Source organism: Topomyia yanbarensis, chromosome 3, assembly GCF_030247195.1.
Source record: "Topomyia yanbarensis strain Yona2022 chromosome 3, ASM3024719v1, whole genome shotgun sequence".
Lineage (NCBI taxonomy): Eukaryota > Metazoa > Arthropoda > Insecta > Diptera > Culicidae > Topomyia > Topomyia yanbarensis.
Window position 1 is genome coordinate 217,508,591 of NC_080672.1, and position 23,924 is coordinate 217,532,514.

At 37.0% G+C, this 23,924-nt stretch overlaps 1 protein-coding gene across 6 annotated transcripts in view; it reads right to left on the reverse strand.

Moving 5' to 3' along the window:
* Positions 1-23,924, reverse strand: part of LOC131691036 (JNK-interacting protein 3) — a 1,253,801-nt gene that overhangs the window by 633,183 nt on the left and 596,694 nt on the right. The window lies entirely within an intron of this gene.

Here is a 23,924-nt window from a genome sequence, read left to right on the forward strand (position 1 = left end):
TAGCTTCCGGTTCACTGGCGCCCCAATGATCCATTGCTAGCTATTCGACGCGGTCTGATCCCCGGCTGTGCATCTACCCTACTCACGAGCTATCCGGTAGGGTGTTAAGGTCGGTCTGGCGATTCCGGTTAAGTCTGACGTCCGTATCACTGGCGCCCAGATGACTCGAACCCGGTTCTATGTTGCGTACTACTCAACTGGTCCCCGGCGGGGGACCTAATCTACACCAACGGATAGTTCCCCGGCGGCGGAATTTCTCGCGAATCCCAATTTGTGATTTAACGGCGACTTTCTAGCCAAGGGCGTACTTTGTTGGTCCCTTCGCCATTTCCTCTGCAGCATCCGTGTCCGTACAAAATTTGCATCAAATGTAAGTTCACATCTCCATGTTTCCTATGCACCCAAGCTGTCACATTTGGGATTAGTCCTCAGCCATAGTGATGCATTTTCGGGATCATGCCGGCGATAACGCATACTACCTCCGACGATATTGTTCTGTAACCACTCGCGACTCGTACGGGCATCAGCCGGAATGTCCGGTTCAGCTTTTCACGGCTCCGTTTGGTTTGCAGCGCAGCACCCCAGGGAACCCTATATCGAAGTATCGATGACGAAACGGTAGATAGCAGACGTCCCGTGCTGCTTCTCGGACAGCCGACGTTTGGCATGATTCTCGCTATTGCTTTTGTTGCCCTCGCCGAATTTTCGCAAGCGTAGTCGACGTGGTTGTTGAAACTCAACCAGTCGTCGGGAATCACTCCAAATTGCTACAGTGCACAGTGGTCCCAAAGAGCAAAAAAAGAGGCTTTTAGATTGCATCAAAACTGTTGACTATAGTAATGTGGTGTTTTTGAGAGTTTCTTGGAATCTCCCCTTCTTTATGTCTTATCGAATTGATGATTAAACCCCCTAGTAGTGAGTTACGAAATTTATTTTCTTCAATAATTCAGATAGATAAACACTTACTTCAGCAAACTAGTGGAGACACTCATTGCAAACATTTTACCTGAAGTCTTGAATTCTCTAGCTTTTATGCTTTTTGAGATATAGGGCATTATTTGTGAAAGGCCTCTTAAAAGCAGTTTTTAAATCATAAGTTTTCTTCTAGATTTTTTCCACTACATAAATGTTCTAGAACATTATTTAAACTGGTAAACTGCATTACTTTGCCAAAGACAGAAACTTGATATCGCTAGTATGTGTGGAGATATTCACGTTTCTTGATTGAAAATAGCTCTTTTTCCAATGCGGATAACTTTTAAGCGGGCAACAACGAGCAAACCACTCGATAAACAAATTAAAGTGCAAGAAAAGCACAACCAATGCTGGAAAAAACAGATCTCCCCAAGGCAGCCCTTTATGGAAATACTAGAGTTGAAGTTTGTCTCATTCCATTACATTACATTATATTACAATAAGTTCAATTACATTACTATATATTACTATTAGCTCTGAAATGAAGGGTTAAAGTCGCAATAATTAGCCTTTCTTACTTTTGTTGGCACGTCTTAAGTAAATCGAAAGTTACAGTTGTTTAACAACTTAATACATACGTCTGACATTAGAAACTGACAATTCCGTTGCGCCTACTTCATAACAATAGCGCAAGTGCAACAAAATGGTAAATAGGGGAACATGCATTTGTTGACGGAATGAGACAAACTTTAACTCGACTATTTCCATAGAGGGCCGCCTTGGGGAGATCTGATTTTTCCGACATTTGTTTTTCTTGCACTTTAATTTGTTTAGCGAGTGGTTTGCCCGTTTAAATGTTATCGGTATTGGAAAAAGAGCTATTTTCAATCACGAAACGTTAATATCTCCACACATACTAGCGATATCAAGTTTCAGTCTTTGGCAAAGTAATGCAGTTTAACAGCCTAAACAATGTTCTAGAACATTTATATAGTGGAAAAAATCTAGAAGAAAACTTATGATGAAAAAACTGCTTTTAAGGGGCCTTTCACAAATAATCCCCTATATTTCAAAAAGCATAAAAGCTAGAGAGTTTAAGTCTTCAGGTAAAATGTTTGCAGTGAGTTCTCCACTAGTTTACTGAAGTAAGTGTTTGTCTATCTGAATTATTGCAGAAAATAAATTTCGTAACTCACTACTAGGGAGATTAATCATCAACCCGATAAGACAGAAAGAAGGGGAGTTTTTTCTCGAAGACACCACATTGCTAAAGTCAACAGTTTTGATGTAATCTAAAAAAACGCTGTTTTGCTCTTTGGGACCACTGTGCAGTGCACGCTTCGATACAATCACGTGCCCTCAACGGTGATCTGCATCCGCTGTACCGCTTTGCAGTTACTGACCAACAACTTGTGGTGAGCTATTTGCAGCTTGATCCCGTTCATTCACTTCTCGATCGCGTCTATTGTCTCCGTCACCGACAACTCCACTTCTTCAAGTGTCTCACCCATCACCGTTAGTTACATGTCGTCCGCGAAATCCAAAATTTTCACTTTCCTGGGCAGCCGCAGAATTATTACCCCATCGTGCATCGCGTTCCAACGAGTTGGACCAAGAATGGAGCCTTGAGGAACGCCCACTGTGACTCGCATTGACTTCTGCACTTCGCTAGTCTCTTATAGCAGCTCTCTGCTCTAGAAGTAGCTCTTCATGATCTGGCGTAGATAGTCGGAAACCCTCATTCTGTGGAGCGCTGCAGCGATGGCTTCCCAGCTGGCGCTGGTAAATGCATTCTTATCATCTATCGTGACTACAGCAATTTCCTCTTCACTTCTGTTTAGATACCTTCTCAGAACTCTTGAGCACTGTCTGAATTGCATCCACTGTCGATGCTCCTTTCCGCAATCCGAGCTGCATCTTGGACAGTCCGCGCTTCTCCTTTGTGCCATTTTTTGAGAAACCAGTTTCTAGATTTAGGAAATAAACGAAACAACGTAAATTTCAATAACAAAATTAAATAACTGTTTTTGCCTTTCTCATATAGAAATGTTATGCAATCACTATAAAAATCGTCAACCTAATCCCGGCCTAAATTTTTTGACCTATATAGGCTTAGGTAGGAGTATGCAATGAGGGGTTGCTACTTTAAAATTAAAACTAGTTTAAAATTTCTTAACAAGTTGAAAATTTTAGGCAGGATCCAGACCCCTCGGATCTTCCTCCTTGATCCGCCGCTAGTTTCGAGCGATGTTTCAGTGTCGACACATCGTATCTCAAGATCTTGGCTATCGATCCATTGTATGTATTTGCGACTCGTACTGAATAGGTAATATACATTTACAGCATTGTATTGAACATAATCAGCCATGGAATCGTAGTTTGGACAAATGAGAAAGGCACAATAGCACCACTAGGTGGATTAAAACAGGTTTTTTTATGTAGTTCGTTTATTTGTTAGGCACAAATGCGTTAGCTTAGCGGTGCCAAATTCATTTTTTTACATTTTGGATATCTTAAAACTAGAAGGTTACAAATTTGATATATTTTTTATAACAAGGGGGATTTTTACAGCAATCTTAAAGCTAGAAATGCAATGCTATATACAAAAGTAGGATACAATAGGTTTTCAGAATTTTTTTTTGCAGCTATCTTAAAACTAGGAATCGAGTTTGATATACAAAAGGAGGAACATAAGTTTTTTTACGAAAACTTTTACAGCTATTTTTAAATTAAGAATACAGTTTGAAAGGGGAACAGGTTTTTATGAGAAATTAAACAGCTATCTTAAAACTAGGAATGCAGTTCGATATACAAGGTGGGAAAGAATATTTTTATGACAAAAATACAGCTATCTTAAAACTAGGAATACAGAATGCAAATGTGGATTATTTCCAACATCGGTGTTGAAGCAGTTATATCAGGAACAGAAGAGAGTAGGCGGATATGTTGACAGGTAAGAAGACCAGACTTGCCACTTTCAGGCAAACGGGAGATCAGCAACATGCCAAACGTCAAGACCTGGGTTGATGAGTGGGATTCATCGGACCAGCGGAATCGGGTCGCTCTCGCCTCAAATTGCATGGCAAAGGCGACGGCGGTCACATAATGGCACTCTGATGCTGATCGGCTCCACAAGGCAGGACAGGGATCTTCAAAAAACGAGAAATAAAAAAGAGGAGCTAAATTGGCATATTTATCGTTTTTATGAAAATATAAATAAGGGACATAAAGGGAAGATCGCGTTTTGCCAGCATATCCCGAACTGGAACATTGGGTGGTCTACCTAGGGCTCGAAGGGAATCTTTTAACTGAGACCTGGCGTCATAATAACCGGTCCATACCCAGACAACGTGCTCGATGTCGTGATAGCCCTCGTCACAAGCGCACAGACCACTCTCCGAAAGCCCAATACGCCGCAAATGCGCATCCAAGGTGTAGTGGTTGGCCATAAGCCGGGACATAACAGGAATGAAGTTTGCCAACTGTTGAGTGTCCTTTGATGACAAATACTAAAAAAAATCGTTGAATCAGATTGGTCTTTCGTACATGTATCCATCTAATGCCCCCCTTTACTAAAGAGTCGGCCTTTCTATTGCCCGGGATAGAGCAATGAGATGGGACCCAAACAAAGGTAATCTGGTAAGATTTTTTAGATAACGTATACAAGGACTCCCTTCTTCCCCAGAAAATACGAGAATTGTTTTTTGGGCTTCATCGCACGAAGAGCCTCGACAGAGCTGAGGCTTTCCGAAATGAAGTAGTGATCTGTGGGGAGAGTGTCGTTGATCCCAAGAGTGTACTGAATTGCAGCTAACTCTGCGACGTAAACTAAAGCGGGATCATTGAGCTTGAATGAAGCAGTGATAGTATTATTGAAGATACCGAAGCCAGTGGACCCATCGAGATTTGATCCGTCAGTGTACAACATTTTGTAACAGTCGACTTATCGGAATTTATTATAAAATATATTGGGAATCACTTACGGGCGAATATGGTCCGGGATTCCACGATCCTTCGTGGATGTGTCGAAGAATACAGTAGAATCAGAAATATTAGGGTGACGGATGCGGTTGGGATTATACGAAGAAGGATTGATGCGCTGTTCCATGTAGTCGAAGTACAAGGACATAAATCGGGTTTGAGAATTAAGCTCAACGAGCCTCTTGAAGTTTCCAATCACCAACGAGTTCAGAATGTCGCATCGGATGAGCAATCGATATGAGAGTTCCCAAAATCGATTTTCCAGCGGGAGAACGCCCTCCAGCACTACGAGACTTATCGTATTGGTCGAGTGCATGCAACCCAAGGCGTGGCGTAGCCAAGGGGGGGTTTTGGGGGTTAAAACCCCCTCCAAACCAAAATATTTCAATTGAAGAAAAAAAAGTTTGATGTTGACTAGTTTATTAAATATTCAAATAATAATTTTGGAAGTTTGTTATCTGTTCATTACGTTGAGAACCTAATGTTTTAAACGTTATGGGGACTTCTTGTAAGTTGTGAGAATGGGATCGTGTAACTAATATTTTAGTGAGGAACCTATAGTTGATAAATCATGTAAATATCAAGCAAAATAGCTCAATGAAAACGCCTACATAGAAACTGATGAAAAATGGCGTTTTACGCTTGTCTCTAACAGGTGAGAATCGGTTTTTATGTACATTTGATTTTTTTTGGGTTATCACTTATATAAAGTGTCACTAGCTAAGATTGGTAATAAAAAAATAAAATTTTTCACGTTTTTCGCTATTTATGGTGTACATTTGGGTATCGAATTGAATGGCGCCAAGATTCCATAATTTGGAAACTATCAGCCTTTGGAGGTTTAGTATTCAGCAAATTTAGTTCGAGACTTAGTATCTTCAGCAAAGTTTTCAAGAGTGTTAATGCAAATAGCTTGATGGAAGATAGGCGGCAACAAAGAATGTGGGATAACACCTTGTAGATGACGTTTAGTATTCTAGTATGCAAAGGTGCATCTTTCAGTGCAAACGATTTAAAAAAAATAACTTGTTGAAATACGAAAAGCAAAGTGGCGAAAGCAAGCTTTTACCCGCACCATGCAAGATTTGAAAATTGATTTCCTGATAAATATACTCGATGGCATTTACGTCACTTTTGCATGCAAGGGCAGTTCAGTAATGCTATTAATCAGTAATTAGTTGCAAAAATCCCACTTAACACCATTGTTATAGATGGGACATACTACTTCCTACATCCTATACTTCGGTAAAATCTCCTCCTTCCAGATCTTCAAAAGCACCCAGTGGAGTGCTCTAGCCAATTCCTCTACTCTGTGTTTGAGTTGCTTATATGACAGTTGATCATTGCCAGCGGTCCAACCGTCCTATTTTTTCATGAATCTTAGGTAGATTCGAAATCTGTCGTCGACTGTGCGCGTCTCCAAGCTGATTCTTGCAATACTCTTGTCGTCTACTGCTTCGCTATTTAGGTGTTCGTCATAATACTATACTATACTTATCAATCATGAGAATTTCTGCACATTGTTTATAAGGTTTACAGACTATCCTGTGCAACAACCGGTTTATACAATGCCCCGGCCTATCAGGATGTTTATGTCTCCGATGACATAATAGCTATCATAGACATGCTCCAGCTGCGCATAAAATGCATCTTTCTCGGCTTCGTGAGGTCAGTGCACATTGATAATGCTGTGGATTTGATCCACACTACACAAATCCTTTCGCTGATCGCCTGCCACTTGATATGCGTTGGCGCATTTTGCCCAGCTCTTGCACCGTCGCTCGATCCCCGCATTTCCACACATTCTGCCCCGTCCATCAAAGCTCTTCTAATGCTACGAATTCGAAGTTGCGAATTTTCAGCTCATCCTTTTCTGCTTGATTGTTAGTAAAGTGGTGTTTTGGGCCACTCGTTGAACTTGACCTAACCTGTCTCGTAGTCCGCCACCCAACATAACTGACACATGCGACAGGTATTTAATTCTATCTACAGTAGGGTTATAGCACCCATGCCCGCTCACACCATCCCATTTCGCTATTACTGCAGAACACGGTAGTACCCAGTCGATCGCGGCCTACAGATTAAATGTCATCAAAAGACCCACCAACATTTTAGAAAAATCAAAGATTTTCGTCAAAACCCCCTCCAAACCAAATTTCTGGCTACGCCGACAATGTGCAAGCAACGATACTGGATTCTCTCCAGTTTGATGAAGTGTATGTTCGAGGCAGAGCGGAAACAGAAACACCCCCAAATGCCTTGGGCGCTGTAACAGAGACCACCCCGTCGCACAGTGATCATCTTCCAAACAAAAGCCGGACAAAACTTCAAAATGGCCCGAATTTGATGAAAACTTCACATTGGGGTAATTTTGCCGCACTGAATTCATATTTGATGTTATTTTTTTATTTTTATTTCTACCTCAAAATTTTGGTACTTAGTTCGTGGTTCGAAAATTCAACATTAACGAATGTGCACAATATATGAAAATTCATTTTCAAAAAAATTGGTGTAGCGAATTTTTAGCAGAATACACATTTTTTTAATTGTTGATAATGCTGGTAGACATTCATAAATTATATTTCGTACCTTGGGGAATCAAACACAATCATGCGTCTCCTTCAGACATATAATGAAAAATCACATTTTTTCATACCTCGGGGCAAAAAGCACATTCATTTTCGGAACGTACACCAATTTTCAAGAACTGTTTCAAAATAAAGTACAGCCACTTTGAACATTATAATTTTAATTTAATGCACGATTTATTATTTGTGCTTCATGTTTGTGTGAGAAAAAAAGCTTGTATCGACCAAATGGAAAGTTATAAGTCCAGCGAATAACCGTTCAAATGAAACCAGTTCGACCCTAATCGGAATCTTTACTAAAAATATATAGTCATTTGAATAACATAGGTTTGAATACATTTTTTTACAGAATTGATCATCTATTTCACCTTTGAAGTTCTGCAAAAAAATCTATCTTTCGTCTTCAAGACCTAATATTTTGAGAAAACTCCATTAAACCTCTTTACAAACAAAGAAAACGTTAAATCATGAAAAATCCAAAATAAAATTTAGAGATTTTGTTCGGCTAGGCGACACTGCGCGTCGTCTGCAAGTGCGTGCATGAATTGACAATCGTCAATGTCATTTACGTAAAAATTGTAGAACAGGGAACTTAGACATGCATGTGCTTTTCAGACAACAGGTTTAGCAAAAAGTTATTTAAAATCGGTGAAAGGCCATTCTGGTGCAGCTTCTCAGAAAGAAACTGAGTCAAAAGCCCCCTTTATATCCAAGAAGACTGCAGCCATCGCAAGGCAATCAGCCGTCCTTTTAGGCGGGGGGTGGGCTAAACCTCAAAAAGTACCCTCGAACATACACTTCATCGAACTGGAGATAATCCAGTATCGTTGCTTGCGCATTGCCTTGGGTTGCATGCACTCGGCCAATACGATGAGTCTCGTAATGCTGGAGGGCGTTCTCGCGCTGGAAAATCGGCTGTGATAAAAGTTATGGGCAGATTCCCCATTCAAGAAGTGGTAGAACGCTCATATGAAGGCTTCGTGATCGCCAAAATCAATGGCGTCTTCGTGTGTAGCTATTATGCTCCTCCAAGGTGGACAGTAAAGCAGTTCAGCCTAATACTGGAGCAGTTAACCGAGTAGTTGATCGGTCGGAAGCCGGTAGTCATTGGTGGTTACTTCAACGCCTGGGGTTTGGAGAGTAACCTGAGAGACTTAAAAAATCAGATTGCCCCAAAGAACTGTGACGAGAAGTAGACGCTTATCCCTAGGGTGACGCGTACCTAGTCGTGATGGCGAAAATGAAGGGTTCGACGACGCCAGCCAAAATATGCCCGAGTAAGCTGAATATAATTATCGAGGGTCTTTTACCCGAAGCACGATCCAACTATCTGGCCACCAACACCGTACGGTGAAGAAGAAGAAGCACACACGGACGATTGGTAAGTAACGATGAGCTCGACAAAGCATCGAAGTGTCTGAAATCAAAGAAATCCCCCGGTCCGGATAGAACACCAAACGTGGCGCTGAAATCTGCGATCCTGGCATATCCGGACGTGTTCAGAATGGTGCTGCAGATGTGTTTAAATAAAGGTTCTCCGAAATTTGGAAGGTATAGAAGCGGGTACTGCAGCCGAAGCCGCGCAGACTAACTAAGAGGCAGCTCGGATTGCGCAAGAAGTGTCAACAGTGGATGCAATTCTGACAATGTTTAAGAGTGCTGAGAAGGCATCTAAACAGAAGTGAAGAGGATATCGATACTGGGCTCTGGTCATGATAGATGTTAAGAATGCATTTAACAGCGCCAACTGGACAGTCATTGCTGCAGCGCTGCACAGAATGAGGGTTCCCAACTATCTATGCTAGATCCTGAAGAGCTACTTATAGAGCAGAGTGCTGCTGTGCGAGACGAGCGAAGGGCAGAAGTCAATGTCATTCACAGCGTACGTTCCTCAAGGCTCCATTCTTGGTCCAACTCTTTGGAACGGGTATACGATGGGGTCATAACTCTTCGGCTGCCCAGGAAAGTGAAAATCGCGCACACAAAAAAAATGAAATTTAAACGACATGTAAATCAATACGAATGTAAACATATAAAGATTGAATCAAAACTTTGATTGAAAATAACGTTAAAATCAATGCACTCAATTAGAGCATCAAAAAGCATTCAATTTTACACTTTCGTTCGTGTAATATTACATGTCATTTACAGCAATAAGCGTGTAAAAATACATTGAAGTGCATTGGTTTTCCGTTTGAAGAAACTGTAATTTTCAATCCACGTGTAGAATTATAATAAAATTCGTTGAAGAAAGCACGACAAGTCGTGTGGATTTGTGGTGGAACTTAATTTCACATTTATATTCTTGCTCCAAAGATGTTTATGAAAATAAACTTAAAATTACAAAATATTTTTTTCTGTGTGGGTTTCGCGGACGACATGTAACTAACGGTGATTGGTGAGACATTTGAAGAAGTGGAGTTGTCGGTGACGGAGGCAATAGACGCGACCAAGAGCTGGATGAACGGAGTCAAGCTGTAAATAACCCACCTCAAGCAGCGTCAAAGCGATTCAGCGGATTCAGATCGACGTTGGAGGGCAGAATTTTGAGTGATAACCGACGACCGGTTGAGCTTCAACAACCACGTCGACTACGTCTGTGAAAAGTCGGTGAAGACAACGAGAATCATGCCAAATGTCGGCTACCGAGACGAGACGTATGCTATCGACTGTTTCGTCATCGATACTTCGATATGAGGTTCCTGCCTGGTGTGCTGCGCTGAAAACCAAGCGGAATCGTGAAAAGCTGAACCGGACATTCCGGCTGATGCCCGTACGAGTCGCGAGTGGATACAGAACAATATCGTCGGAGGTAGTATGCGTTATCGCCGGCATGATCCCGAAAATGCATCACTATGGCTGAGGACTAATCCCAAATGTGACAGCTTGGGTGCATAGGTAACATGGAGATGTGAACTTACATTTGATGCAAATTTTGTACGGGCACGGACGCTTCCGGAAGTACTTTCACCGGTTTGGACATGCTTCGGCACTCCTTTGCCCGGAGTCTGTAAACGTGCAAAGACACAGGAACACATGGTCTACGTTCGGAGAAGTTTTCGTAGGGTGTGATAGTTGACAGTATCGTTGAAGAGATGTGCCACGACGAGCATACCTGGGACGCTGTCAATAGAGTGGTTACGAGTATACTCTCCGAGATGCAGAGGAGGTGGCGAAGGGACCAACAAAGTACGCCCTTGGCTAGAAAGTCGCCGTTAAATCACAAATTGGGATTCGCGAGAAATTCCGCCGCCGGGGAACTATCCGTTGGTGTAGATTAGGTCCCCCGCCGGGGACCAGTTGAGTAGTACGCAACATAGAACCGGGTTCGAGTCATCTGGGCGCCAGTGATACGGACGTCAGACTTAACCGGAATCGCCGGACCGACCTTAACACCCTACCGGATAGCTCGTGAGTAGGGTAGATGCACAGCCGGGGATCAGACCGCGTCGAATAGCTAGCAATGGATCATTGGGGCGCCAGTGAACCGGAAGCTACGCTCCACCCGGAATCGTTGGATGGACCTTAGCACCTACTGGCTGGTCCGTAGAGTAGGCTAGGTCCATCGCTGGGGCTACATCGAGTAGATCGGAACAAAGCGGGGAGCTAATTGACTCACGGAAACGAACATCGGCATCGGGAGAAGTCTACCGCTCGGTATCGGGAGAACCTGTCTCGCCTAGGAATTCTCCTTCGGAGTAGGCCAGATCCATCGTTGGGGACTGGACCGAGTAGTTTGCGAACAAGTCGGGAGCTGAACGAGTAAGTGGTGCTAAATGGTACGAGAAGAAAGTTTCGGTGCATAGTGGCACAAGGGAGCCGAAGGGATAGGTAAATTAGACATTCGGAAGTTTTCCGCCCAGATTGTCTTCGTAGGGGAAGAGCATAAAGTTTCGACCCACTGCTAGCTGTCCGACTACCATGTAGAAATTGCCAGTCTGTGTTGATGGTGAAGAACACACCACCGTCGAGGAGTAGTGCTGTAACCCTACTGAAGGAACTAACTGCTAAGTAGTGGAATTAGAGTGGGTGTTATGCTCATAAAAACCCCCTCCCCGAAGTAATGCCGTAAGGTAGTGCCGGGGAGGATTCAGGTTTTAGGCAAGAGTAGTGGTTTTTGGCGAGTCAGATGGCAACACAAACCAGCTCCCTGAGACATTACAGTTTAATATATTTTTTTCCTGCAGCCTCAGGGCTTTTTTGGAAGTTTTTTGCTATCTTCTAAAAACAAAAACAAAAAAAACACACACAGTCGATTGGTATATGAGACTCGGCCAAATAACAAATCGGAATTGAAAATAAGAAAATTTTCTGAACTATATATGAAGAAATAATAGCTCATTGAGTTAAAACTATCAGCAATAGTCTAGAAAGGTCTCGCTCATATACATACTAATTTCATAATAAATCCAGTGAAGATAAATTTTCTGTATTGTATTGTGAAGATATTTTTGTTCCTTACATGAGAAACTATCAACGGTCTTCTAGAAATGCTTCGCTCACATACAAATAATTTAAGGTTATATCATTCATGGTTATTCACGATAGATTCAAATTCTTCCACATAATTGTAATTTTCAGTGTTTTGTAGTACTTGCACCGACTTTTTAGTCGTAGAAAATTCAACTTTGGTCGCATCTAAATGCAGTAGTAGTAATACAGTAGTCTAGATAGCCCAAAAAATAGTAGTTTGCAATATTTTCTAAACTGCTAAGATGTAACGAGATGGAAATTTCACTTTCGAGGTCTGGTTATTAGAGTGTTGAAATGATGATTGACATGATCGTATATCACGCCTCTTGGTTTAGAACCGAGCATATGAGCATAAGGTGTAATGTTTCTTCCTTCGAACCTCTTGCTCTCGTGTACATATTTATTACCATTTATTACCGCATTTTTTTCCGAAGATATTAAACATTAGATAGTCCTTCCTGAGTTTCAAAAGAACTTGATAGTGTCCCCGATACTCGGACGTAACACATCACTCGATCCATAGTCGATTTGATCAAATATGTCGGTTTAGCTAGAAACCTATATTCGTGTATTAGATCCCATAGGTAATCTCAATCGATTGTATCATATGCGGCTTTGAAATCTATAAACAGGTGGCACGTTGTAATTGCAACATTTTTGAAAGACTAGTCGAATCGAAAATATTTCGTTTGTTATGATGCATGCCCCAGTAAAACCTGCTCTGAATTCCCCATTTTTCTCTATGGGCAGCGGTGAACACTTTGTAGGTGGCATTCAGCAATGTGATTGACTGGTAGTTGCAGCAATCCAGCTTATCACCTTTGTTATAGACGGGACATGTGTACTACTCCCTCATTATTTTATATGAAGAGTAAACTGCAATAAGAACGTAGGGAAACGTATATCTGCAAAAACAAACACGGACATTTAAAAACTACAGTCATTTTCAAAATCTCTCTCGATTTAGCAGAAGCTTTTACTAGATCGAACAATCGACTAATGATACATATGCATACTATGATGAAGTATGCTCTCCATAATGTGATTTTGTGTAAAGGTTTGGGAGAAAAGTTCTTCATTCAAACATAGAATGAAGAATTTTGCTCCCAAACATTTACGGAAAATCACCTATAATTCTCACAGGCTGACATCAGCAGCCTGGTAAATATAAACATTTGAATTGTGCGTTTATTTCCCCGGCAAGCAGTTTATCGTCTAGTTATTCTTCATTAGTGGGAGGGTAACCAAATTTTCACCTCTCAAGAACTTGCGAAAAGCTACTGACAATGCAGTATGGAAGCTCTACCTCCACGGCATCCGTTATTATTGAACGCCCAGGCAGTTTAGTAACTATAATAACGTATCGGAAAGAATGAAATATTCAAACCAACAGTCAGACTATAGAAATCATCAATGGGGAAACACGTGGCTGCAACCATGCGGTAGCATGCGGCTAACCGACATTTGTGATTTCTGACCTGTTTCACTATTGTGCTATATGATCGGTGTAAAGTCAGACCGGACTAAGTAGCAAAATCTCAAAAGAAGAGAAAATGATAGGATTGAATCAATAATTTCTTCTTCAGCTACATTTCATTTGCGCCAGATTTGAAAAATATTATCATTAGCATGAATTATGAAATGAATCCATTGCGAATAATACCGTAAAGAATACAAAGATTCAATTTTTGTACACGTTTTTCTCTGTATCAATGTAATATCGCTTAGTCTGGTCTGGCACAAAACCGACATCTTGCATGCGCGTGCGCTTTGTATTCGTTTTCACTGAAGTTAGACTGGACATACGGCATTTGGTAGAAATGCGGCTGCAAATATGGGTATTTCATCAACTTTACTAAAATATGAATAACTCAAAAACGAAGCATCGTAGCTATGTAATGTAAGCGAACAAAAAATTCTACACAAAGCAAGCTACAATCCTATGCAATAATATGGGGTACTTTTGAATAAAATATCGGAGATATTTTGGCTCGAACTAGAAAATGCTAGCCGTGAGTAATCATCAAAATTTTAAAATTTTAGTTATACCAAAAAATAGCTTAATTCCTTGCGCAACTTTACACGAGAGGGATTGTTGATATCTTTTACGTAAAAGTTTTAAAAATTCGAGAAAGCGCCGCAGCCGATCCTGTAACCTTTCGCCTTAATCACTCTAATATTTTGAAGATCGGTTTAATACGTTGCAAGTTTTTACTATAAATGTAAACAAAAGTCGCACTGACACGTGTCATAGGCGTGTATTGATGACAAAATTTGTATGACGTGTCATAATCGTGCATGGAAAATTTTCCATAGAAAAAAAAGATGGGTGGGTAATGTCAGAGACATAACCGGAGTGAAGTAGAATACACTTTAGACCGGTAAATTCTGCTCTGGAATAAGCAATTTCTATGCGACTTTGTCGACTTTAGCACATTCATAGTTTATTTGGAGTATTTTTGGAATTATCAAGTTGACAATTTGCAACATTCTTTGAAAATATTGTTGAACTTTTATGAATGAAGGCACGCAAACGAGCGTTTGACCGTCGTCCTACTACCAGCATCAGAGAAGTAGCAGATCAGCATTTTTCGCTACATGGCCTGTACCAAACAAACCGCTCGTAAGTCTACCGGAGGAAAGGCTCCCCGCAAGCAGTTGGCAACAGCCCCCTGGCAACCCTATACCATCATATGGAGTTTGACAGCGACCGACATATATGGGGTGTTATAGCTATAAAGCCCCAAACAAAGAATTATGTTCGGCACTATGCTCGATATTCAAGCATTCCACACGACGTTTTGCATCTTGTGGGATGATTTAATAATTTAATTTATTTGACATTTTGTAACTAAATACAGCTTTTAATCATTCGGTTCAAAATCAATGTTTTGCCTTTCATGGCAGTGATGCTGGCTGTACAGAGACGTCGTCCTTGACAGGGGGCTGGTTGGCAACGAAGGCCGTGTAAAAGTGCCCCAGTCACGGTTGGCGTTAAGAAGCCTCATCGCTACCGAACAGAAACAGTCGCCCTGCGAAAAATTCACAGCTATCAGAAATCGAGCGGGCCTAAATTGTGACCCAAAATAAACCACAAACCAACAAGTTCTTTTCAGGACCAGCCAATTATAAAGTATTATTATTATAAATGAAATATTCCATTGCCTTACAACCTCCCTCCCCCTTTCCACCCGGCTTGAATAACTATCAATCTTGATGATGCTGTGCGGCGGGGGCACTAGTTTTTATTATAGTGGAAAATTTAGGTCTGCGCGTTTTTCCCAAAAGTTTTTTAGCTGTGCGTTTTCAAGGAAGTTGTAGTTGAATTCAAAATAAAATAGTTTATTTCTATTGTCAGAGATGGACCTTCCAACGAAAACTAGTCTGGCTCGCTCTGAATCGAATTGTATGGACCAACCACTGCTTTCACAAAATCTGTTATTATCAGTAATTGAACATTCTACACAACTAGTCACAACTATTTCCAATCAGCGCAAAAATCGAAGATTTTCATTCAGTACAATAGCAGATTTTCACTTTTAGAAAAACAGGCAACATTCTGGCCGAAACTGAGCACCTATATCGAAACGTTAGAAAACATTCGATTTTTGTAAATTGAATCATTACACTAACCTGTCTACAAATCACACAAATAACTTTTTTATTTTGTGCCATTCTACTTGAAAGTGACGGTATTGTTCACAAGTGGCTCACTTACCATCCAACGCCCTTGGCAAGCCACTTTCTGATGCTTGTAATAACAAAATTTCAATTTCATTCTTTGTCGATAAATTGATGGCCCTGAAAAGGGCCTTTTGTTTGGGCAGTGTTCGGAATTTACTTGGAGCTGGTGTATATGGTAATAGTTTTGGTGCCATCGAAGACGGCGTGATTGGCCAACTCTTCTAGCAGCAGCAAACGGACGACGGTTTGAATTTTGCGGGAGATGCTGCAAACGAACTGCTGCATGCTGATGCTGCAAACGAACTGATCGTGAACAACAGCATGCTGAGTTTTTATACCTGACTACAGCACAATGTAAGCTCGTCCTTTTTGTGTTGTCCTCAATATGTGTTTTTCGTAGCTCCACCCCTTCGTTGGTCGACCACATATTTTTGATAAAGAACAAAATTGAAATTGTGTTTTCAATGCGGAGGTTATCGAACACTCAGGGTAAAAAGGGTAATGTAATAAGTAAGCACGAAACTGTAAACAAACAAACAAATGATAACTTTTTCTTTTGTGAAATACGTGAAATCGACGATATTGTTCACAAGTAGCTCACTTGCCATCGAACGCTCTTGGCAAGCTACTTTCGGATGCTTGTAATAACAAAACTTCAATTCGATTCTTTGTTGTTAAATGGCCCGTACCAAACAAACCGCTCGTAAGTCCACCAGAGGAAAGCCTCCCCGCAAGCAGTAAGCAACGAAGGTCGTGTAAAAGTACCCCAGTCACGATTGGCGTTATGAAGCCTCATCACTACTGAACAGAAACTGTCGCCCTGCGAGAAATTCACAGCTATCAGCAATCGAGCAGGCCTAAATTGTGACCCAAAATAAACCACAAACCAACAAGTTCTTTTCAGGACCAGCCAATTATATTCCAGTAAGATATAAATGAAATTTTCGTTTTCCATTGCCTTACAACCTCTTTCCTCCCGGCTTGAATTACTATCAATCTTGATGATGCTGTGCGGCGGGGCACAGGCAGTTTCCATTATAGTGGAAAATTTAGGTCTGCACGTTTTTCCCAAAAGTTTTTTAGCTGTGCTGTTTTCAAGGAAGTTGTAGTTGAATTCAAAATAAAATAGTTTACTTCTATTGTCAGAGGTGGACCTTCCAACGAAAACTAGTCTGGCTCGCTTAGAATCGAATTGTATGGACCAACCACTGCTTTCACAAAATCCGTTATTTTCAGTAATTGTACATTCTACAGAATTAGTCACAACTATTTCCAATCAGCGCAAAAATCGAAGGTTTTCATTCAATACAACAGCAGATTTTCACGTTTGAAAGAACAGGCAGCATTCTGGCCGAAAATTTTGAAACGGAGCACCTATATCGAAACGTTAGAAAACGTTCGATTTGTGTATTTGTATTTGTATTTGTATTTGTATTTGTATTTGTATTTGTATTTGTATTTGTATTTGTATTTGTATTTGTATTTGTATTTGTATTTGTATTTGTATTTGTATTTGTATTTGTATTTGTATTTGTATTTGTATTTGTATTTGTATTTGTATTTGTATTTGTATTTGTATTTGTATTTGTATTTGTATTTGTATTTGTATTTGTATTTGTATTTGTATTTGTATTTGTATTTGTATTTGTATTTGTATTTGTATTTGTATTTGTATTTGTATTTGTATTTGTATTTGTATTTGTATTTGTATTTGTATTTGTATTTGTATTTGTATTTGTATTTGTATTTGTATTTGTATTTGTATTTGTATTTGTATTTGTATTTGTATTTGTATTTGTATTTGTATTTGTATTTGTATTTGTATTTGTATTTGTATTTGTATTTGTATTTGTATTTGTATTTGTATTTGTATTTGTATTTGTATTTGTATTTGTATTTGTATTTGTATTTGTATTTGTATTTGTATTTGTATTTGTATTTGTATTTGTATTTGTATTTGTATTTGTATTTGTATTTGTATTTGTATTTGTATTTGTATTTGTATTTGTATTTGTATTTGTATTTGTATTTGTATTTGTATTTGTATTTGTATTTGTATTTGTATTTGTATTTGTATTTGTATTTGTATTTGTATTTGTATTTGTATTTGTATTTGTATTTGTATTTGTATTTGTATTTGTATTTGTATTTGTATTTGTATTTGTATTTGTATTTGTATTTGTATTTGTATTTGTATTTGTATTTGTATTTGTATTTGTATTTGTATTTGTATTTGTATTTGTATTTGTATTTGTATTTGTATTTGTATTTGTATTTGTATTTGTATTTGTATTTGTATTTGTATTTGTATTTGTATTTGTATTTGTATTTGTATTTGTATTTGTATTTGTATTTGTATTTGTATTTGTATTTGTATTTGTATTTGTATTTGTATTTGTATTTGTATTTGTATTTGTATTTGTATTTGTATTTGTATTTGTATTTGTATTTGTATTTGTATTTGTATTTGTATTTGTATTTGTATTTGTATTTGTATTTGTATTTGTATTTGTATTTGTATTTGTATTTGTATTTGTATTTGTATTTGTATTTGTATTTGTATTTGTATTTGTATTTGTATTTGTATTTGTATTTGTATTTGTATTTGTATTTGTATTTGTATTTGTATTTGTATTTGTATTTGTATTTGTATTTGTATTTGTATTTGTATTTGTATTTGTATTTGTATTTGTATTTGTATTTGTATTTGTATTTGTATTTGTATTTGTATTTGTATTTGTATTTGTATTTGTATTTGTATTTGTATTTGTATTTGTATTTGTATTTGTATTTGTATTTGTATTTGTATTTGTATTTGTATTTGTATTTGTATTTGTATTTGTATTTGTATTTGTATTTGTATTTGTATTTGTATTTGTATTTGTATTTGTATTTGTATTTGTATTTGTATTTGTATTTGTATTTGTATTTGTATTTGTATTTGTATTTGTATTTGTATTTGTATTTGTATTTGTATTTGTATTTGTATTTGTATTTGTATTTGTATTTGTATTTGTATTTGTATTTGTATTTGTATTTGTATTTGTATTTGTATTTGTATTTGTATTTGTATTTGTATTTGTATTTGTATTTGTATTTGTATTTGTATTTGTATTTGTATTTGTATTTGTATTTGTATTTGTATTTGTATTTGTATTTGTATTTGTATTTGTATTTGTATTTGTATTTGTATTTGTATTTGTATTTGTATTTGTATTTGTATTTGTATTTGTATTTGTATTTGTATTTGTATTTGTATTTGTATTTGTATTTGTATTTGTATTTGTATTTGTATTTGTATTTGTATTTGTATTTGTATTTGTATTTGTATTTGTATTTGTATTTGTATTTGTATTTGTATTTGTATTTGTATTTGTATTTGTATTTGTATTTGTATTTGTATTTGTATTTGTATTTGTATTTGTATTTGTATTTGTATTTGTATTTGTATTTGTATTTGTATTTGTATTTGTATTTGTATTTGTATTTGTATTTGTATTTGTATTTGTATTTGTATTTGTATTTGTATTTGTATTTGTATTTGTATTTGTATTTGTATTTGTATTTGTATTTGTATTTGTATTTGTATTTGTATTTGTATTTGTATTTGTATTTGTATTTGTATTTGTATTTGTATTTGTATTTGTATTTGTATTTGTATTTGTATTTGTATTTGTATTTGTATTTGTATTTGTATTTGTATTTGTATTTGTATTTGTATTTGTATTTGTATTTGTATTTGTATTTGTATTTGTATTTGTATTTGTATTTGTATTTGTATTTGTATTTGTATTTGTATTTGTATTTGTATTTGTATTTGTATTTGTATTTGTATTTGTATTTGTATTTGTATTTGTATTTGTATTTGTATTTGTATTTGTATTTGTATTTGTATTTGTATTTGTATTTGTATTTGTATTTGTATTTGTATTTGTATTTGTATTTGTATTTGTATTTGTATTTGTATTTGTATTTGTATTTGTATTTGTATTTGTATTTGTATTTGTATTTGTATTTGTATTTGTATTTGTATTTGTATTTGTATTTGTATTTGTATTTGTATTTGTATTTGTATTTGTATTTGTATTTGTATTTGTATTTGTATTTGTATTTGTATTTGTATTTGTATTTGTATTTGTATTTGTATTTGTATTTGTATTTGTATTTGTATTTGTATTTGTATTTGTATTTGTATTTGTATTTGTATTTGTATTTGTATTTGTATTTGTATTTGTATTTGTATTTGTATTTGTATTTGTATTTGTATTTGTATTTGTATTTGTATTTGTATTTGTATTTGTATTTGTATTTGTATTTGTATTTGTATTTGTATTTGTATTTGTATTTGTATTTGTATTTGTATTTGTATTTGTATTTGTATTTGTATTTGTATTTGTATTTGTATTTGTATTTGTATTTGTATTTGTATTTGTATTTGTATTTGTATTTGTATTTGTATTTGTATTTGTATTTGTATTTGTATTTGTATTTGTATTTGTATTTGTATTTGTATTTGTATTTGTATTTGTATTTGTATTTGTATTTGTATTTGTATTTGTATTTGTATTTGTATTTGTATTTGTATTTGTATTTGTATTTGTATTTGTATTTGTATTTGTATTTGTATTTGTATTTGTATTTGTATTTGTATTTGTATTTGTATTTGTATTTGTATTTGTATTTGTATTTGTATTTGTATTTGTATTTGTATTTGTATTTGTATTTGTATTTGTATTTGTATTTGTATTTGTATTTGTATTTGTATTTGTATTTGTATTTGTATTTGTATTTGTATTTGTATTTGTATTTGTATTTGTATTTGTATTTGTATTTGTATTTGTATTTGTATTTGTATTTGTATTTGTATTTGTATTTGTATTTGTATTTGTATTTGTATTTGTATTTGTATTTGTATTTGTATTTGTATTTGTATTTGTATTTGTATTTGTATTTGTATTTGTATTTGTATTTGTATTTGTATTTGTATTTGTATTTGTATTTGTATTTGTATTTGTATTTGTATTTGTATTTGTATTTGTATTTGTATTTGTATTTGTATTTGTATTTGTATTTGTATTTGTATTTGTATTTGTATTTGTATTTGTATTTGTATTTGTATTTGTATTTGTATTTGTATTTGTATTTGTATTTGTATTTGTATTTGTATTTGTATTTGTATTTGTATTTGTATTTGTATTTGTATTTGTATTTGTATTTGTATTTGTATTTGTATTTGTATTTGTATTTGTATTTGTATTTGTATTTGTATTTGTATTTGTATTTGTATTTGTATTTGTATTTGTATTTGTATTTGTATTTGTATTTGTATTTGTATTTGTATTTGTATTTGTATTTGTATTTGTATTTGTATTTGTATTTGTATTTGTATTTGTATTTGTATTTGTATTTGTATTTGTATTTGTATTTGTATTTGTATTTGTATTTGTATTTGTATTTGTATTTGTATTTGTATTTGTATTTGTATTTGTATTTGTATTTGTATTTGTATTTGTATTTGTATTTGTATTTGTATTTGTATTTGTATTTGTATTTGTATTTGTATTTGTATTTGTATTTGTATTTGTATTTGTATTTGTATTTGTATTTGTATTTGTATTTGTATTTGTATTTGTATTTGTATTTGTATTTGTATTTGTATTTGTATTTGTATTTGTATTTGTATTTGTATTTAAAATTTGTGTTCATCTGACACTAAGTCTTAAAGAACTAAACTAAAAATAATTAACCTAATGTAACAGCAAACGGTGACGAAATTGTGATGAATTATAATTGAGGTCAAAGTGCTCGGCAAGCTCGTTGAAGCGACGAACCATCGCCAAAATCGGACTATTAGCAGCGTAGTTGGTGTTTCGCATTTCGATGTGTAGTAATGTCCGAGGGCGAAGAACACGGGTTGGGGCGTAGAGGTTGATTTGTCCAAGGAGATCGGGAACATCATACTCAGCCAACAGAAGCTTTGATATGAAAATGGCCTGCGAAGTATGTCTACGTTCTTGCAAAGTATGTAGTCCTAATAGTCTGCAACGGTTCTCATATGGTGGCAGGTTCAACGGATCATTCCAAGGCAATTGACGTAAAGCATATCGTATAAATTTGCGCTGGACAGCTTCAATCCTTTCACTCCACGTTGCATGATAAGGGCACCAGACGATGTTTGCAAATTCCAACAGCGAGCGCACCAGTGAGCAATATAAAGCCTTGAAACACAGAGGATCCCGGAATTCGCTAGAAATTTTGAACATAAAACCTAGAAGTCGATTTGCTTTGTCAATGGTCGCTGACAGGTGATTGGTATAAGTTAGCCTTTCATCGAGAATAACACCTAGATCTTTTACGTGGTCAACGCGTTGCAGCTGAGTTCCGGCAATGTTGTAGTTAAAATTAAGCATGTCTATTGTACGATGAAAACTGATGACAAAACATTTCGTAACACAAAGGATCAACATGTTTCTTTGACACCAATTTTAAAATGTATCAATGAGACACTGTAACTCACGGCAATCGGCTTCATTCCTTATCACAAGAAATATCTTCAAGTCATCGGCGAAAAACAGTTTCCCTCCACGCATTAGAACAAAGACCGCATCATTCACGAACAATGAAAATAGTAATGGACCTAGTGTACTACCTTGGGGAACTCCGGAATTATTGCAAAAAGATTCAGACACGTTGTCGCCAATTTGCACGACGCACTCGCGGTGAACAAGGTAGGATCGAAGCCAGTGGCAGAAACTCGAGGTACATCCTAGTTTATCAAGCTTTGCAAGCAGTATCTCATGGTTGACTGTGTCGAAAGCGGCCTTAAGATCTGTGTAGACCGTGTCCACCTGGAGTTTCCTGGATATGTTTTCAATGCAAAACGATGTGAAGCTAACTAAATTCGTCTCAACCGATCGACCAGGGAAGAATCCGTGCTGACAAGGACTTATGTAATGTTTACTAGCAAAAAACAGCACCTCGTTGATAAGCGCTTCGAAGATTTTCGACTCAACTCTCAGCGAAGCGATTCCCCGGTAGTTCACGATGTTGCTTTTGTCATTTTTCTTGTGAACCGGAAACATAACTGAAAACTTCCAATCATCGGGAAATTTTTGCTGCTGAAGCGACATATTGAAAAGGTGCGTCAGTGGGATCGCTAAGATATCGGAACATTTTTTCAGAACAGCAGACGGCATAGCACTTTGTCCTGGAGCATAAGACGATTTTGTTTTCCGTATTGCAGAGAGAACCGATTGTACTGAAATAGTGAATACATCCATATCCACTGCCCCAATGGGAACATCACGGGTCGCGTTTTCGAGCTCGACGGCAGATGGCACATCAGTCGTGAAGACACTTGAAAAGTAGCTGGCAAATAGGGAGCATTTTTCCGCCGTTGTAGTCGCTACTTCGCCATTGTAGACCATCCTAGACGGAAGACCCGTTTCCTTTCTCTTCGTTTTAACAAAAGCCCAGAATCCCTTCGGATTTCGTCGTAAGTTTTGTTGGATGCGGTTCACATATCCTTTGTACAGCAATTTATTGTAACAGCGGTACTCATTACTGGCGAGTGCGAAAAAGCGCTTGAGAATAGGGCATCGACGATTTGTGTACGCACGTAGGGCTTTGGCGCGGGTGCGTTTCAGATTCCTAAGCATGGCGTTAGACCATGGAGGCTTCTTGGGAGGTTGATATTCTGGCACGGATTTTTCAACACAGTCAATAAGTAATCGGTTATAGAGATCGACTGCAGCATTTACATCAACTTGATCAAGTAGTACACTCCAGTCAATCAGCGATAGGGTGCGACGTAGTGCTGCTAAATCAGTTTTGCGAAAATTACGACGATTCACAGCTAAAGCTTCTTCATATTGTGGTGAACTAATTATGGAAATGGATATTTCCAATGCGGGATGATAGTTATCCAAAGGAACGATAACACTGGAAGCTTCACTCACAGAACACTCAGGCAAAGCATTCTCATTGACGAACACAAGGTCAAGAAAACGGGATTGATGGTTGGAAATCGTGCTTACTTGATTTAGTCCGTGAAAAGCCATCCCGTCCAGAAGTAAGCGGCTGGCAGGATTTGTTGTCGAGGATAACGGGTTAGGGTAAGCGTATCCACGTCCAGAAGAAACCCACATCAGTTCTGGTTGGTTGAAATCACCAAGAACTATTATCACATCGTTTGCATCTGCCTGAGAAGAAGCATGTTCTATAGAGTCGAGATGGAGCTGCGTAATAGTGCAGTCAAGTCGCTTTTCTGGAGGAATGTAAACA